Here is an 18,613-nt window from a genome sequence, read left to right as displayed (position 1 = left end):
TCAGCTTCTCTCCTCTATCATATAACCTATATATCACACAGCTCAGCTTCTCTCCTCTATCCTATAACCCTATATATCACACAGCTCAGCTTCTCTCCTCTATCTTATACCCCTATGTATCACACAGCTCAGCTTCTCTCCTCTATCATATAACCCTATATATCACACAGCTCAGCTTCTCTCCTCTATCATATACCCCTATATATCACACAGCTCAGCTTCTCTCCTCTATCATATAACCCTATATATCACACAGCTCAGCTTCTCTCCTCTATCATATATCCCTATATATCGCACAGCTCAGCTTCTCTCCTCTATCCTATACCCCTATATATCACACAGCTCAGCTTCTCTCCTCTATCTTATACCCCTATATATCACACAGCTCAGCTTCTCTCCTCTATCATATACCCCTATATATCACACAGCTCAGCTTCTCTCCTCTATCATATAACCCTATATATCACAGAGCTCAGCTTCTCTCCTCTATCATATAACCCTATACATCACACAGCTCAGCTTCTCTCCTCTATCATATACCCCTATATATCACACAGCTCAGCTTCTCTCCTCTATCATATAACCCTATATATCACAGAGCTCAGCTTCTCTCCTCTATCATATAACCCTATACATCACACAGCTCAGCCTCTCTCCTCTATCATATAACCCTATATATCACACAGCTCAGCTTCTCTCTTCTATTTTATAACCCTATATATCACACAGCTCAGCTTCTCTCCTCTATCCTATACCCCTATATATCACACAGCTCAGCTTCTCTCCTCTATCATATACCCCTATATATCACACAGCTCAGCTTCTCTCCTCTATCCTATAACCCTATATATCACAGAGCTCAGCTTCTCTCCTATCATATACCCCTATATATCACACAGCTCAGCTTCTCTCCTCTATCCTATAATCCTATATATCACACAGCTCAGCTTCTCTCCTCTATCCTATACCCCTATATATCACACAGCTCAGCTTCTCTCCTCTATCCTATAACCTATATATCACACAGCTCAGCTTCTCTCCTCTATCCTATAACCTATATATCACACAGCTCAGCTTCTCTCCTCTATCCTATAACCTATATATCACACAGCTCAGCTTCTCTCCTCTATCATATAACCTAATCTGCCCTGTCCATATCTCTCACCCACCTGTATGTTGTTGTGTAATCTGGAAATCCAGTGAAATCTCCTTTCTCCTGTATAATGTCCTGTAGATTTATTTCTTGGTTCATCCCTTTGAATGACTTTCCCTCCTCTTCGGCATCTCCTGACCTGCTCTTGTATTAGGTCGCTGTCTGCTGAATTATTCTACACGGTTATTAGTACATGAGATCAGCAATAAACTGAGCGCTCCCCAGACATTAGAGGACGAAAGAAATCTTTGTGCCTTTTAAAACAAATTAGTTTAATAAGTTTTCTACATAAAATGTGATTTTATGTTCAGTTGTTTTGTAGTTTCCAATTGAACTTGTTAATTAAAATCCATCATGAGAAGTTCCCTGGACAGATACAAACCATTCCTTCTGCTGCGTAAGCCGGACCGTTCTGTATTTGCTCTCAAGGTCACATGACAGTCGCACTTTGCCAGGAATTAGTCTCTTAAAACAACTGTCCAAATGATTTGTAAGCCTGTGCCTACTGTAGAGATAATGTTTACTGGCTATCTGTTTTTCTCAGTTCTTGCTCTTTGGTTGTTTTTTCTGTTTTTGTTTCTTTTTTTCTGCTCATTCCATTAGAACAGAGTTGTGACCTGTGACTACTGCTTAGCTACAGTGTATATGGTAGTCTGGGGAAGTCTGAGACACGCCTCCTGTCTCATCATTGGTCCAAGCTGCTGTAGTCTCCCTCCTCTGCAGCTCTGCCTGTTCTGATTGGCTGCTGGTCATAATCACAAGTTTGTCACATGCTCACCAGGAAGTCAGTGGATGAACAGATGAATTCCATTGCAACAGATTGCCATATACTGTACATTCAATAGATCGTTGTATCTTGGGTTGTCACGCACCATATCCATTCTCATTCATGTATATAGCCCAGTGCATAAAGACAAGAGTCTGTGAACATCAAGAAGAGCAAGACAAAAAAAACCCCATTGAGACATCTGCCAACTTATTTTCAAAGGAGCAACCCCCCCCCCTCCGAATCCACATATGGCACTCGCTTCCTGCATTAGCACTCCAATGTCATTTAGTGCCCGCACCATTTCCAGTAAATCTTCCAGAACTACTTCTCCTTCCATGACTCCATGAAATCTTTCTTGGTTGGCAGTAGGGGAATCTTTCCAGTGCTCTTACAGCTGAGGATTTGTTCTGACCTCACTTCATGGGAAAATATGTTCTGTTCTAAAGTCCTTACCTCTCGCTGCCAGCAAAAAAGCCTCGGAGGGCTCCGGCACACATGGTCATTATGGCGGTGCCAAAAGAACGCACATCCATTTAGGATGAACCCCACTACATGGAGAACTACTGTATAGATACTATTGTATAGATATTACTTATAGATACTGCTGTATAGATACTACTTATAGATACTACTATATAGATACTACTTATAGATATTACTTATAGATACTGCTGTATAGATACTACTTATAGATACTGCTGTATAGATACTACTTATAGATACTGCTGTATAGATACTACTTATAGATACTACTGTATAGATACTACTTATAGATACTGCTGTATAGATACTACTGTATAGATACTACTTATAGATACTGCTGTATAGATACTACTGTATAGATATTACTTATAGATACTACTTATGGATACTACTGTATAGATTCTACTGTATAGATATTACTTATAGATACTACTGTATAGACACTACTGTATAGATACTGCTGTATAGATACTACTTATAGATACTGCTGTATAGATACTACTTATAGATACTACTGTATAGATACTACTGTATAGATACTGCTGTATAGATACTACTTATAGATACTACTTATAGATACTACTTATAGATGTGTAGTTTAGTTCCTTGCTTAGAGTTTTTGGTTGCACTGAGTTTTTGGTAGTTCTGTGATTGTATTTGCACCACACCCGTCTTCTACCCTTGTCTGTCTCTGTCCATCAAGTAATTAAATTTGGTCATTCCCTGTGATTGACAGCCTGCCTTCCTGTCAGGTCCAGGGCGGGTTCATCCTCCCCTATTTAGTCTTGGCTCACATTCACACTGGTGCCTGTTATTGCCTCGTGCGTGCTGGCTTTCTCTTGCTGTTTTGTTACCTGTATTCTTATCCTTGACCTCTGGGTTTTCCTATTGACTATTCTTTTGGACTCCGATTTGGCACTGCATTGCTCGACTGTTACTGACCCTTGACTAGCTGACCTCCCTTTGTTGTTATTTGTCTCGTCTGTGTTTTGTGTGTCACATATACAGGAAGGGATCGTCTCCAAGTTGCCGCCTATTACGTAGGATAGGGCCTGACAAGAGGAAGGGACAGTGGGGGGCTTCAGCTTAGGTCTCACTGTCTCTTATGGCCCTTCCTCCAGGGTTCTCCAGCAGCTCCTGGGGAATTGTCATCTAAGCAATTCCCTAACACCCATAGGAATGAATGGAAGCGGCCAGCACGCAGACTTTGCCGGCAGCCGGCCGCTTAACCCCCTGCATGCCGGCTGCATCCATTCATTCCTATGGGTGCGTGCTATTCAATATGGGAGTTTCGAATAGTACTCGCTCATCTCTAGTTTTGAGTGATTGAAGAAAAGTTGGGTAACAGATTCTCCTCTTCTTCTTCTTGTGTGCAATGCGTGTGCTCAGGGAGAACTGAACACTAGAGATAGCATCTGCACAGGGAGAACTGTAGGCTAGAATTCATATAATACCAGGATTTCTTGCACATGCAATGTAGGTTCATGCAGAGTTTGATGCCCTTTGTGACCTCTCCACCACTTTGAGAACTCTTATTTACTCTGTTCCTTGCATTCTTAGTACTATTAGCCATCTATACAATATATTCCACACCAATGTATTGTAAACTGCTCTGATGTCAGTGGAAATGATGAGATTTACATGCACAGTGTAATGGAAAATGGGTAATAATGAGGAAACGCACCATTATGGTTTTGGCAGGCGCTACCCGCTATCTTAGAGAGACACGATAGACGGCACAACAATTGGGACAGTAATGTCTCATCATCTTCATTATTATCTTGGAACATTTTTTCTCCGCAGAATTATATTTTAGATGTAGGAAATGAGGTCTCGCCATCTATCAGACAGATCCCTCCTGTTACCGGCAAGCTGTGCAGAGCTCTGCAGGCCGGGAATGGCTGTCACTCTGACATCAGGGACTAAGGTTTACTTATCCGGGCGATGTGTCGGGAAACGGCAAATTAGAGTCCCTCCCGATGTGGATGACACCATATCGGCATTGGATGCGGAAAACACGGGGTTATTTCCCTTTCATTAACATTTGCTCTTCGGATATTTGTACGGATGCTTTAAGTAAATGCTATGCTAAATGACTAATAGACTCGCCGTAGACATGGACGCCCAGATCATAAGCTGTGTTGGCGGATGAAGGAATGTAAATAACTAGCGCCTCCCGCCGTCATCTGTAGTCTACTGATCCTGCCGAAACCAAGATTAGAGTCCTCAAACACAAAGTAATCAAGATATAAAGTAGCAGAGCTTATGATGTGGCCTTCTCTACCATGATCTCATACAGCCAACAATTATTTCCCAAAAACCTCCATACACGTGCAGGCTAGATTTGGCTGAGGCTACCGATGTATTGTGAATGGGGAGAGGGGAGTAAGTGACTGTCATGGCTGCCAGATACCTCTGGTGGTGGCTTATCTTTGGAGGTGTAGTTTGATGGGGTGCGGAGGATAGTGTTGCACCTTGACCCTGGAGTCTTAGGTGGCCCCATAAGATGTGTCTTCTCCTTATGATGAGACCAAGACATTATGGTTGGGGATTCTGGAACAGATTATGTTTTGGCGCAGGAGCTTCACGTTCCGTCTCTGCTTCTCCTTTTTGAGAACCAAAGGATTGGTCATGTTGAAACTCAGTAGCCTGATCCTTGCTTGTCTTGACGTCAATGGCCGAGGAAGAGTCAGGACACCACCATAAACACCGAACTCTCCTCCAGTCTAAGGTTACTTTCTCTATCGGAGACTCCGCCACATTCCGCCTAAAATCGTGTCTTCAGGCAACCACGTTTGGAGGAATCTAGTGCAAGGCAAGAGCCAGTCAGCCGAATACTGATATGGCCTCCAGCACTGAGCCAGGGGGCAAGGCAAAAAAGTTGTGGCTGTTTTAGGACTTTGTGAATGGAGCCAAGTAATATTTCCTATAGGATATCGGTTCCTATGAACTCTCACACTGTTAATACATAGAAGAATGGGACCCCTGTACAATCCTATAAGGGACATTTCACAAGTATAAGGACTGACACACTATCTTACCCAACTGGAATATATAATGTCCACGGTGGTTCGGTCCCGTGAGCTTTTCTACCTGGCGGCAATACATAGCGGCACACACTTGGCAGATGACAATGTCAGCTCACCGTACGAAGCCAAATCTACCAGCGGTGATGGAACAGCAGCAGCTTGTAGAGTCTGCAGGTGAATTTAGGACCCAGACACTTTTAGGAGACAATGGGGATTAGTTATGAATGTGGAAATATGCAAACCAGCGGTGTAGAAGCCAATTCCTCTTATTTAATGATGGAATAGGCCTATTTTTTGCATGGCTGCACATGTTTCACAGACAAGTGAACCAATTAGCATGACTAAATGTTGCTGAGTAGCTGTCAGTCAAGCGGGGATCGGCATAATGGACATCATGTGGATAATATATATAATATTGGAAGGCGTAACAATGCATAGCAAGATGCAGAAACAGATTACATTATGCAAAATGAACAGGATTGCACTTTTTTATGCAAACAATTCTATAGGTTCCATATTGCATGCTATGAATACAGCTGTTGCAGAGATGGATTTCTCTTTTGGGATCCTGTGCAATTGCCATGAGCCTCATGGGGTTTTTTGCCTTCCCCTGGATCAACACTGTAGGGATTGTAGGGTTATAGGTTGGACTTGATGGACTGATGTCTTTATCCAACCTCATCTACTATGTAACTATGTAACTATATAAATAATCCTGTCTAGGACAATGGGAAACCTTCCTTCCTGCAGATAAGTAGATTAATAAGATGCCCTCTCGTCATGGTCACAGGCCAATAAGATGCAAAATTTTTAGGGATGACATGGAGAGACAGAAGGATTGGAGAAGCCTACACCCACGGAAGATCTGGGCTTAGTTCTCCAAGATGGCGGCAGGAACAACCTCCCTGCCCTGTTCTGCCAAATACTTCCTGCAAGTGTAACTTGGATATAAAATAAGATTTCATGGATGGAAAGAAGAAAACTGGGTCTCTAGCGCCACTTTTTGGAAAGTTCTTCCCTATAAATTCATGCATAGCTTTCAAGAAGTCTTTTGAATTGACTTGGGGTGTAAACCAGAAAATCACTTCTGAAAAATAGACAGCTATTTCAGGGTTCTCGCCCCTCATCAGTGCAGAGCAGGGCACTGGTTTAGCTGGGTAAGAGCCCATTGATGTGGCCTCCATAAAGTGACATGATGCCCGTCCTGACCCACCTATTTTCCTGCATTTCCAGTATGCTTTCTACCGACTAATAGTCCCTTTTTCTACTTCAATTTGGATAGATTTTATGGAACATAACCTGTCATTATAGAACCCATAAGTCAATCAATTACCAGGTATCTGCTGTCCTATCCCAGTGCATCCTAAATACTAGCAGATGCCCTGAAGATAGTGCTGTGTCACATACTGGGCAATATACAATTGCAGTGGAGTCCATTCAATGATGTTGCTAATGTTTTGGAGTCCTCTGTATTCAGGAGCAGCTCCCTCCCTCCTCCCACTCATCACTGATTGACAGACTTTTCCCTATACACAGTAATACATGCACCCCAGGGTAGAATACACGGACTCTTGGCTCATACAACGTATACCTAGTGCTACACCTGATTAGACTGTGATTTTATGAATAAGTCATATTGATAAGTAAGGGACATGTACGCCAATCTTAGAGAGGGACACCCTGCGTGCACCCCTCAGAGAGAGCTCAGAAACCTGGTTACGGGGTCCCTTTAAATATTACAAATAAAGATCTGCCTATACTTAATTCCTTTACGACATGGAGGGAGGCTGTCAGACGGCAGATATACCATCTGGACTCCTGACTTGTCTATTTTTAGTGTTTTCTGCACTTCTTACCGGGTTGAGCAGGCGACAATTAACTGAGAGTTTCGGTGATCCCTCGTCGTGTCATCTGTCACTGGATTCCCTCTAAGTACAGTAAAGACGGAGCCCTACAATACATTGAACTTTTCTGCCTCCTTCTCCGCCGTTACACCCAGATTAGTTCTCACTTTCATACTTAAGTTTCCTATTATTTTTGTAGCTGAAGAATATTTTTTGGATTATTTTTGCTTTTTTTGGCAGCGTTGGGCCTCGCTCGGTTGTTGCTGTCTTTTATTCGTCTTTTACGCGCTGCATTTTTTCTTTATACTGTCATTTTTTATTGCTCTCCGCGACTTTATTGATTTGGTAAATTAGACGCTTACTTTTTATCATTTGTTTTGCCCCTTACAAAGTTATATAACTGCAGAAGTGTTATCTTGTTTCTAATGCTCTCATACGGTATATGTGTATAATGGTATCTATTCAAGATGTTCTGTAAAATTTCCCATTGACACTCTATATGCACTGTGTTTGTAAGGGTGGAACTGCCATTTATGGGGCGTCTAGCAAAACTTAGTCTGGGGCCCCCCTAGTACTACCTCCTTAGTGCCCCCCCCCCACATAGTATATTGTCCCCTTAGTGTCCCTACACACAGTACAATAGCACCCTTACTGCTTCTGCACACAGTATACTGTCCCCTTGGTATCCATACACACAGTATAATACTCCCTTACTTCCATAGAATACTGTCCTTTTGGTGCCATAAACACAGTATAATACCTCCTTAGTGCAACACAGTATAATGCTCCCCTTACTGCCTCCACACACAGTATACTGTCCCCTTAGTGCCCCTACATATAGTATAATATCACTTGTGTAACACAGTATACTACTACCCCTAGACAGAGTATAATACCTCCCTTACTGCCTCTGCACACAGTATACTGTCCTCTTGTTGCCCCTACACAGAGTATAATACTCTACTTACTCCCTCTGCACACAGTATACTGTCCTCTTGATACCCCTAGACACAGTATAATACCTCCCTTGCTGCCTCCGCACAGTATACTGTCCTATTAGTGCCCATACATATAGTATAATATCCCCTTAGTGTAACACAGTATAATGCTCCCCTTACTCCCTCCACACACAATATACTGCGCTCCTCGTGGTCCCCACAATGGCCTCTCCCATCAGCCCTGGCTCTACTTTCAGTTGCTGCTGCATGTTATGTCCAGACAATGTCAGGATGTCATGTGCAGGAGCACGCTGGGCTGAAGATGTGGAAACCAGCAAGGAGACTATTGTAGAGGTTATTGAGTGACCTATGAACTATTGATAGATTGTCAATATTACATCTGCGAGAGTCCTGATAGTCCAGACCCCGCAGAGCTGCTGTTTGGGGACAGTATAAAAGTCACAACGTTTGCAACTTTTTTATTATGCCAGATATCTGCTGTAAAATGAACCATAAATGCGCCCCAATAACTGCTTAATATTGACCACAACGTTATTTTTTTTTCATAAGTTTTGTTTTTCTTCTTTCCTTATTGTGTGGAGTTTACAGATCTGACTCGTGCTCGTCATCCATCCCGAAGCCACTGTGTCTACTGTACAAGGCTCCTATCACTAGGCTCGGCTCGGGGCCCTTTAACCGGCTGCTTGTACTGAGGTTTGGGGTCTCCAATCTGTTGACCTCGGTCTGTCTGTCTTGTGATTTCTGAGATTTTTTAATGTTAATCTGCTGGAAATAAATCTTGAACTATTCTTCAGCGACTCCCCGCACAAGTGCAGGATGGCTTCATAGCCTAGAAGAGGTGAACCCTTAAAGGAGTTGTGCAGGACTTCAAAAACACGGCTGCTTTCTTCTCTGGAATTGACTTCCCATTCATTGGTCACATGGCAGTGCCACATCTCTGCTCCATTAAAATGAATTGGACTGTGCTGTAGCCTGGCCATGTGACCAACCAACGACATGATGTCACTTCCTGAGAAGAAGCCATATTTTTGAAGTCCTGCTCTACCCCTTTTAATAATTGATACGTAACCCTAGGATAGGTGATCAAACTCAGATCAGTGGAGAATCGGCATCCTGCCCATCAACTGTTTGAAGAATTTGCAACGTTTGGGTATCTTTTTGCAACACTGCCCATTTGCACAGCGACTATGCTTGGTGTTGCAGCTCAGCCCATTCACTTGAAGAGAACAGACCAGTGACCAATGAATGTCATAGTCCCCAGGTGTCGCAACCCCCACTGATCTCCAATTGAATTAATAAGTACGTACAGGACTTGAGGTCAACAGATTTAGGTCCCCAAAACTCCAGCAGCATTATGAGCGCTCCCATTGAAGTGAATGGGAAGTGTTCGGGAGCCGTCCACAGCGCTCGCGTGTACGGCTGTGAATGAGTATTTTTACAAGCCCGGCGTAACTCCGAGTGCATGCAGCCTTAGGCGCGCTGATATTGCAAGGCGTATATGGGATTAGCTGCAATCCTATCCACTTTGCAGGTAATGTAAAATGCAACATTTTTTTGCCGTTGCATTTTCGCCCCAGCCTGAATGAGATTGCTTAGCATTAGAAATCCACCTACAACCCTATGCATGGATTGTGTCTCCTAATCCACCTCCACTGACCTGCAATACCACAGTCCACCTAGGAACTCGTGCGGCATCGGTCCATCCCTTTAACTATAATGCAATGCTTATTTATACATCCCACAAGGACATTAATATGCATCACCATTAGCTGCAAACCCGACATGTCCATTTAAAATGCCATGGCGGTAAACCTGATGTATTGTTGTAAAGTTTAGGGGGGGGGGTTTACAATTCCATTTAAAGTCAATAAAAATTTAATTCCTAAAACGGCCTTAGACAGAAAGCGTCGTCAGGCTGCAAAAAAAAAAAAAGCATTGAATGAATTGAGGCCGTGGAGAAGAACCTGAAAGAACCTCCGGAGTTCTGTAATTTTTGTGGGTATCAGATTGTGAGTATTGAAAACACTATAAATATGAAGGATTGGAGAAGTGAGGGATTTAATGAAGTGTGTATCTACTGGGAGCGTCCGTGGCTTGCAAACGAGAGGGATGTATTAATCCATGCATAGTGGGTAATGTGACGCTCGCCACAAAGCCTGGCAGTGCTTTATAGCCCCGGGGCCCGCGCTGACCTTCCCACTGGTGCGGCCTTTCTGCCTGATTTAGCTCGCTGATAAAACTCCTGTTCCTTTTGCCATTTTATGAAGCCGCGCTGTTTATGTGATTCATGGTCACAGCTGGCGAACTCTCGTATCCACGGGGCTGAACATTTTTACTGGAAAAGAGTGCATGCAAATTAAATGCTTGTGTAAGTTCGAAGGCACTCGTTTTTTTTTAGTTTTTTCCCTTTATTCCCCCCTCCCTTTTTTTCTTTCTTACCCGCTCTTGTTTATAACAGATGTTCAGATTTGTTTGGATTTGTTAAATGCTTCGAAGTTAAGGATTTTCTCATCTATTCCTGTTTTTCAGGCCTAAACCCGATCAGCGTACTGTATAATTCCAGGCATAGCAGGGCTGAGTTTGTGTTGTGCAGCAGAGTTGAGATTGTCATCGTGCACAGAGGTCATTTTAGGCTAAAGCCTCATGTTGCAGAAACGCAGCATTTTTTCGTTGCAGATTTTGCTGCATTTTTTTTGAGCCATAGTCAGAAGTAGCCATTCTTGATCTTGCCTCAAAAAAAAAAAAAAAAAAAAAAAACGCAGCAAAAATCTGCAACAAAAAAGCTGCATTTTTGCAACATGGGGCCTAAAGTTTTTTTGTGCATTTATTCCAAAGTCAATGTTTACCGTAGTTTGGGTGGTTTTAGGAAGGAGGGACGTCCCATATCCAAAAGTCAAGCTAATACGGTTGTTCTAGCCAGGGAGAGACTTAGGTTAGATTCACACGACAGACTGTGAGGCTGCCTAATAGGGATTCTCTTATTAACCCCTTCACCTCCATAGACCAAAACAGATGGACTGTAAACCCCTTGATTACCAGGGTTGCTCTCTTTATCCATCTGTTTTGCAGATAAGGCTAAGTTCATATCTATGCCAGAAACTCCGCAGCAAAAAACGCCAAAAATCATCAGAGAGAAAAGTCCTGCACAGAAGACTTTTCTCTCTGCCAGTTTCAGTATAAAAGTGTCGGAAACCCGATGGCCACCGGCATATCCCGTAATAGTCTATGGGGTCTGCAGGGGTCCACACAGTGGTGAGCCTAGCCTCTCTGTTGCCTAAGGCGGACAATCAAAAGGAAGGGTGCGGTGTTCATCTTTTGATCGTCCGCCTCAGGCAGCAGAGAGGGTGCTAGTGGTGACATCACAGTGACTACAATGCAGTAATATTTTGTGCAGTAATACTTACAGGAGACGTCTTCCCACATTTCCCGTCTCTTCCCTTTGGTCCGCCATGACCACTTCTTCCAAATATGACTTGACTCTGTAAAGTTTGCATCACAGACATCTTTGACTCCTCACTTCTCCAGCACCCAACCTCTATCTATCTATCTATCTATCTATCTATCTATCTATCTATCTATCTTATGTTCCACAGTGGCCCTGAAGCCTATATTATGCCCCACAGTGGCACAATAGACTGTGGGGCATAATAGAGGTTGCAGGGGGCCACTCTGTGGCATAAGAGAGGTTGCAGGGGCCACATTGAACCCTGCAACCTTTATTATGCCCTACAGTTGCCCACCCAACTCTTGTGCCCCATAGTGGGCCACCCATGAACTATTATTATTCTCGGGTGTCTTTTCAGACCCCGAGTATAATAATTGGAGACCCAGGGGAGGTGATGGAACATAATAAACAGTGTTACTCACCTCTCTGGGATCCGATGTTAATCCTAGCAGGCTGTGGGCCTGTATGGTAATGTCCTAGATGTCACGTGGTCTGGGACATTACCATACAAGCCCAAAGCCTGTGCTAGCAGTACCATACAGGCCCGAAGCTTGTGATAGCAGTAACAACTTGTTACTGCTAGCACAGGCTTCGGGCCTGTATGGTACTGCTAGCACAGGCTTTGGGCCTGCATGGTACTGCTAGCACAGGTTTGGGCCTGTATGGTAATGTCCGTACGTGATGTCTGGGACATTACCATACAGGCCTGAAGCCTGCTAGGATTAACATCAGACCCCAGAGAGGTGAGTAACACTGTTTATTATGTTCTCTCACCTCCCCTGGGTCTCCAATTATTATACTCGGTGGACTGAAAAGAGGAGGAAGGTAAATAGGCCGCTATCTGCTGTGGATACTCCAGCAGGTAGCAGCCTATTAAGTATGTTACTTACCTAGCTTGCCGCTGCTCCTGCTGCCGCCGCTCCTCCTTTCACCCGACAATAAGAGGTCTAAACCAGCTGAGTAGAGGGCCGCTCGGTTTTTTTTTCAAGGCGGCCCTGTCCTGCGCTAGTTTAAAACAAATAAATAAAAAAAAATCAAGTTGAAGCGGCTTCCGCCCCCTCCATAGTGCCGCCTGAGGCACCGCCTCACCTCTGTGTCCGCAGATAACCGTTTTAGCAGTCCAGGCCAATCTAGCCTCAAATAATATGAAATGGTCACTAACTTGTCAGACAACTTACTTTATGTTCACATCTGCTGTTTTATGTCTGTTGTTCTGGTCCATCAGAGGCGCCTGGTGGACCCCATTGTCTATTATGGGGTCAATTCTTTTAAATGGAGCTATTAGCAGCAGAAAAACTGATAGACATACAGGCAGAAAACAGATTGCCCAGCAAGACCCTGCAAATATTTCAGCTTTTCAACTTTTCCGATTCCCTTTATGTAGGAGAAGATGTCAATATCAAGGTGCGGTGGACGGGACCCGCACCTTGTGTATGTACAGGAGCCCTCACGTGTCTGTATATGCTTTGTACATAGTTTATTATTATAGCTACGCAACAAATTCAGCTCTGCTACATCTGCCTCCGACTCAAGGTTACATCTGTTATGAGTAGACTATAATAATATACCTGGAAGAAGTTAAAGGGACGATGTTATCGGAGACTGTAGTATAAATTATTTGGAAAAACACTTTTTTTTTAGCCGGTTCGCTAAACAGATGGCTTTGAAATCCACTTAGGAATTACAGTTTGTTTAGGAAATTGGCCCTGACGGTTTTACTGGTGGTTAGAAAAGTCTTTTGTTGTTGGATTTTGGCTAAAAAAAGGTATTTTTTTCTCCAATTTGGTAGCACAGGAGTGTAAATCCAAATATACAGAGATTACGTGACGGAGGCGCTTTCATGTTGTCGCAGCTGCTTTCTTGGTGGTGGAAAAATCTTTTTCTTCTGGTCTACTACACATGACAACTGGTTCTCGGATGATTTTTTTTCATGATTTTTTTTGTCCTCCCACATTCTGGAGGAATCCATGAAAGAATGCAAAAATACTGCATAAAGTAGGAGGCACCCAGTGGTACAGTTTGGGGCCGAAACCATATAGGGGTGCAATGTTGGTAATAAGGTCATGTATATACTCCCTAGGAATCCACCACATTTACAAAGAGAGACAGCGCATGGTTACTTTAGACATGTTCCTTTATAGATAAGAAGAGGTGTCTTAAAGGGATCCTATCATTAAAACTCAATTTTTTGTCCTTAACACGTAGGAATAGCCTTAAGAAAGGCTGTTCTTCTCCTACTATTAGATTTCTTCTCCGCGTCGCCGTACGGTAGAAATCCCGGTTTTCGTTGGTATGCAAATCAGTTCTCTCGCAGCACTGGGGGCGTCCCCAATGCTGCGAGAGAACTCTCCAGCGCCGCCTCCATCTTCTTCAGGAACGGGTCTTCTTTTGGTGGTGGCATCAAACTTCTAGGCCTCAGGGCTAGGGCAAAGCCCACTGCGCATGCCCACCGGCCACAAGAAAATGGCTGCTTACACAGTATTGTAAGTGGTCATTTACTTGTGGCCAGTGGGCATGCGCAGTCGGCTGCCCAAGGCCTAAAAGTTTGGAGCCACCACTGGAAGAAGACGCAAGGAGAGCCTTTTCCTGAAGAAGATGGAGGCGGCGCTGGAGAGTTCTCTCGTAGCATTGGGGACACCCCCAGTGCTGTTTGAGTGCTGGGGTCCGCCCCCAGTGCTGCAAGAGAACTGATTTGCATACCAACGAAAACCGGGGGCGCGGAGAAGACATCTAAAGGTAGGAGAAGAATAGACTTTCTTAAGGCTATTCCTACATGTTAGGGACAAAAAATTGAGTTTAATTGATAGGATCCCTTTAAAGATAAAAGCAATTTATTTTTAGTAGATATTATCCGCTTTCTTTATGATACGCACAGAGCAATTAAAACTCTTGTAATTAGAAAAGAGATGATGTCCTGCCCAGCGATGGGTTACGACATGTTGGCCTTAGCAGTTGTTCGATTCTCTGTTAATTATTGACACCTCGTAGCTGTAATGGAATTAACGACCTTTAGAATGAGTGACCTAGTGACTATTAATTAATATTGGTTAATTAGTATTATTATTTCTGAGGTCTGAAACACACCTGCTGGAGTTCTCATAAATGATGGGGTGCTATAAGGTCCAGGGCAAACATATGGTAAAACAACACACATAGGGTTAAGCTGCAGCCGATTTAATTAAGATTTCAAGATGGGGTGACAGAAAGGTCAGTGTGGTGTTCTTATCTTTTATCATTTAAGGAATTCCTTGGTTATAAAAAGAAATATAATATCTACTTGTCTATAAATCTAATATAACAGCAGCAGAGGACTGTGTTGATTTTGTGGGAGGCAGTGACTGTCCAGTTACGTGACCATATCTGTAAAGAGAATGCTGGGAATAATCTAGGAAGGGAATAGTGAAGCTATAAAAAGTCAGAATATTTCAATGACAGCGGGATGTAAGTGTGTTGATCTTGTGTGAGAAAGTGACCTGTTCTTGTTTCTAAATATATTGGCAATAACAAGGCTGTATGTGACAAGGATGTCAAAGTGGGCAGGTAAAGAACAATCTGTAACAAGTCAATATGTTAATGTTGAAGGCAGCAGGATAGGAGTGTGTTGATCCAGTATGAGAAAGTGACCTGTCCTTGTTTCTAAATATCTTGCCAATAACAGGGCTGTATATGACAAGAAGGTCAAAGTGGGCAGGTAAAGAACAATCTGTAACAAGTCAATATATGAATGATGAAGGCAGCAGGATAAGAATGTGTTGATCCAATATGAGAAAGTGACCTGTCCTTGTTTCTAAATATCTTGCCAATTAACAGGGCTGTATGTGACAAGGATGTCAAAGAGGTCAGGTAAAGAACAATCTGTAACAAGTCAATATGTGAATGATGAAGGCAGCAGGATATGAATGTGTTGATCCAATATGAGAAAGTGACCTGTCCTTGTTTCTAAATATCTTGCCGATAACAGGGCTGTATGTGAGAGGAAGGTCAAAGTGGGCAGGTAAAGAACAATCTGTAACAAGTCAATATGTGAATGATGAAGGCAGCAGGATAAGAGTGTGTTGATCTGGTATCAGAAAGTGACCTGTTCACATCTTGTTAGGACAGGGCTGTACATGATAGGAAGATCAAAGTGCACAGGTACAAATTACAGAACCATCTATAATAAATCAGTATGTGAATGATGATAGCTGCAGAATAAGAGTGTGCTGATGTAGCAGGAGAAAGTGCCCTGTTCCCTTCTGTGTAACCAGTGACATTTATGTAGAACTGTAGGAATTTCATCTACCGTTTCTCATCATTGTGTGTCCGTTCATGGATATAAATCCTATGAGTGCAGTGCTGGAGCCGGTCCTGTATATACATACTGTGTCGTGTCATTTGTCGCACATTTATATTTCAATGCAAATGTTATGTTAATGCGAGATAGGGGATGATTAATAAGGTCAGGATCTGATTTCCATAGCTTATACAAGTTGGCTGGCGATCTATTAAACAAGCGATGGTTGGAACATTCCCACAATAGCACGTTTCCAGCTCTCTTCCAGACAATGAGGAATGTGCTGACTGACAGCTTGTTTGTTGTGGTTGCCTAATAACCGGGTTCACGATCAACGTTGCATTAAGAGTTTCTAAATGAAAACCATTTATATGCAGATGTGAGCAAAATAAGCTATTAATACGGTGCCCTTAAAGAGAACAAAATCACCTACAAATACAGAATGTCTCTTGCAATTTTATATCGGGACAATTCACATCATGTTTGTAGCAGATCCGTTTAACGGATGCAAAAATGGATAAAAATGAACGTCCATCCCTTTGCATAGAGTCTGAATTTACAAAAACAGACAATGCGTGATGATCGGTATGGATTGTTATTACAGGGCTTGTAGGAGAAGCTGACCTGCTTTCTACTTATAATAAACCTATAAGTGTCACATATGTGTAAGTCTGGCTTAACATCCTTGAATCAGGCTAAGAATGTGTATAACTATAGGCTCACTTCCATAGGCAACTGAGGGCTCCAGTGAAGAATTGGCGTGGACCACACATAGAGAACAGTGCAGGTTGATGATAAAAATCTTTGGGACTTTCATGTGATGCTCTTTGGTGCGGGGATTGCACGGAAACTTTACACTGGATTATTGTTTGCAATATCCTATAGGGAACAATTAAGATATAAGGCTAGGTTTACATCTGCATCGGGTTCTCCATTGTTCGGGTCCCTAATGATGGAGAGCTGGGCCACTAAAACAGTGGTTACCTGCGAACACCAGCAGCCCCTTTGACTATAAAGGGGTCTGCTGGATGTCCGCTGTTTTCATACTGATAATGGTGGAGAAAATAAATCCTCCGTGCAGGTCTTTTCTCTTTGCCAATGTTTGGTGGTTTCTGCAGCACAGTCTCCAATGGAGACTCTGGCGCGGATGTGAACTTAGCCCAACCGTGGTCTCAGATATTCCTATGTTTGTACCAAAATCTACAAAATTAAAGCATACCCCCACTGAAAAATAAAATATCCTTCCCTCTGCACTTAGATCCTTAGCTAAAGTATCATGTGATGTCTCCACCTTCAAAGCTCCGCTCATCTCTCCTACTTCCTTATTCACTAACAAGATCCATTATTATCATGTTATGGCGGCAGTCCACCTGCAGCCCGGTCATGGTCACTGTTTCAGCAGAGAGAGAGAGTAATGGGTTGCAGTAATTTAAGACTCTTCCTGCTCTATTGAAGTAGATCACTTCTAGATTAAAAACTTTAATTTACACATGGAGGTGCCTATTTCTAAAACTGCCCATACAGCCATTATCGTGTGCTGTTGTTGGCAGCATAATGCAACTACTGGAAGTAACCCAGTATATTACTAGAGTTGATAAGGTCAAACCCGTGTTTATGACTAATTGACCTATAATCCCGGGTAACTGTCGTCGTCCTTATTAATTAGGCCGAGTGCCAGGCGGTAAAGAAGTCACACCACTCTATGTATTGGTATTCATTCCTCTCTCAGCAAAGAAATGTATGCTGACACATTCTTTAATAAAAGCACAGGGGTTAAATAGTAGCAGAGAAAGTAAGTGATACAACAACAACGTAAGTTTTCATATTTATTGCTGATTGGTATGATCCATCTCAAACAACAGAAGAAGTTTAAGCAGTGCCATATATAGCCAGCTACTCCCGGTCCTGCGTGGTAACCTTGGGGAGCTTCTTCTGGCAGCAAGCCAAGCATTTGTTTTTCTTGCACCCATCCTGGATGCAGGCGCCATCTTATGATATAACATTATACCAGTTTCAAGCATAAGCAGCTATATCTAGCATTCAGCTTTTAAGGATAACAATGTTTTTCATACATTACATGATTATAAACTTCATAGAGTAACACAGGTATATAAGTCAGACTCACATGAATGTAATGCTTCTATTCCCATGAAAGTTCCTGCCTCTGTTGCTGAAATATTCATTTATTTCACAATATGCAAATAAGCAGTGTGGAGCACCGAGGGCGGCTCCATTGCACCCAATTGCTATGTTCCACACTGTTCTGCTACACCAATGCAAATGCAAAAAAACACAGGCCAGGAGAGATTTCGGCATATTTCAAAGAAGGGAGGGGTGTTGGACGGTATAATAGAACAGTGTGGGGTGTAGCAGTTTGGAGCCTTGTTGCTCCAGTTTTCTCATGTGCATATTGTGAAATATATGAATATCTCAGCAATGGAGTAACAACTTTTCATGGGGATTAAGGCGTAAAATTCATGTGAGCCTGATCTAACTATGGTGGTGGGTTAATAAGCTTCACCCTGGTGATGTTTCCCTTTAAGGGAGTCATTAACACTTCCTGCTCATTCATTAAGTGGTTCCCATAATGTTTGTATATGTGATATGTGTATGGATTGTTACCGAGCCCTCACGGTCTGAGCAGTCACACGTGTTCTT

General features: G+C 42.8%; 1 protein-coding gene across 3 annotated transcripts in view; it reads left to right on the top strand.

The window, feature by feature from the left end:
- The window catches only part of STON1 (stonin 1), a 62,094-nt gene that overhangs the window by 6,220 nt on the left and 37,261 nt on the right, over nt 1-18,613 (top strand). The window contains exon 1 of one of the 3 annotated variants that reach the window (XM_075267028.1): nt 10,278-10,605. The exons of the other annotated variants lie outside the window; for them this stretch is intronic. The gene's annotated coding sequence lies outside the window, so the exon portion shown is untranslated. Of the gene's footprint in view, nt 1-10,277; nt 10,606-18,613 lie in introns of those variants that run through there. 3 annotated transcript variants of the gene reach the window in all.

The sequence above is a fragment of the Leptodactylus fuscus genome, chromosome 3 (genome assembly GCF_031893055.1).
Source record: "Leptodactylus fuscus isolate aLepFus1 chromosome 3, aLepFus1.hap2, whole genome shotgun sequence".
In the NCBI taxonomy this organism is placed as follows: domain Eukaryota; kingdom Metazoa; phylum Chordata; class Amphibia; order Anura; family Leptodactylidae; genus Leptodactylus; species Leptodactylus fuscus.
This window is presented reverse-complemented; position numbering and strand designations above follow the sequence as displayed.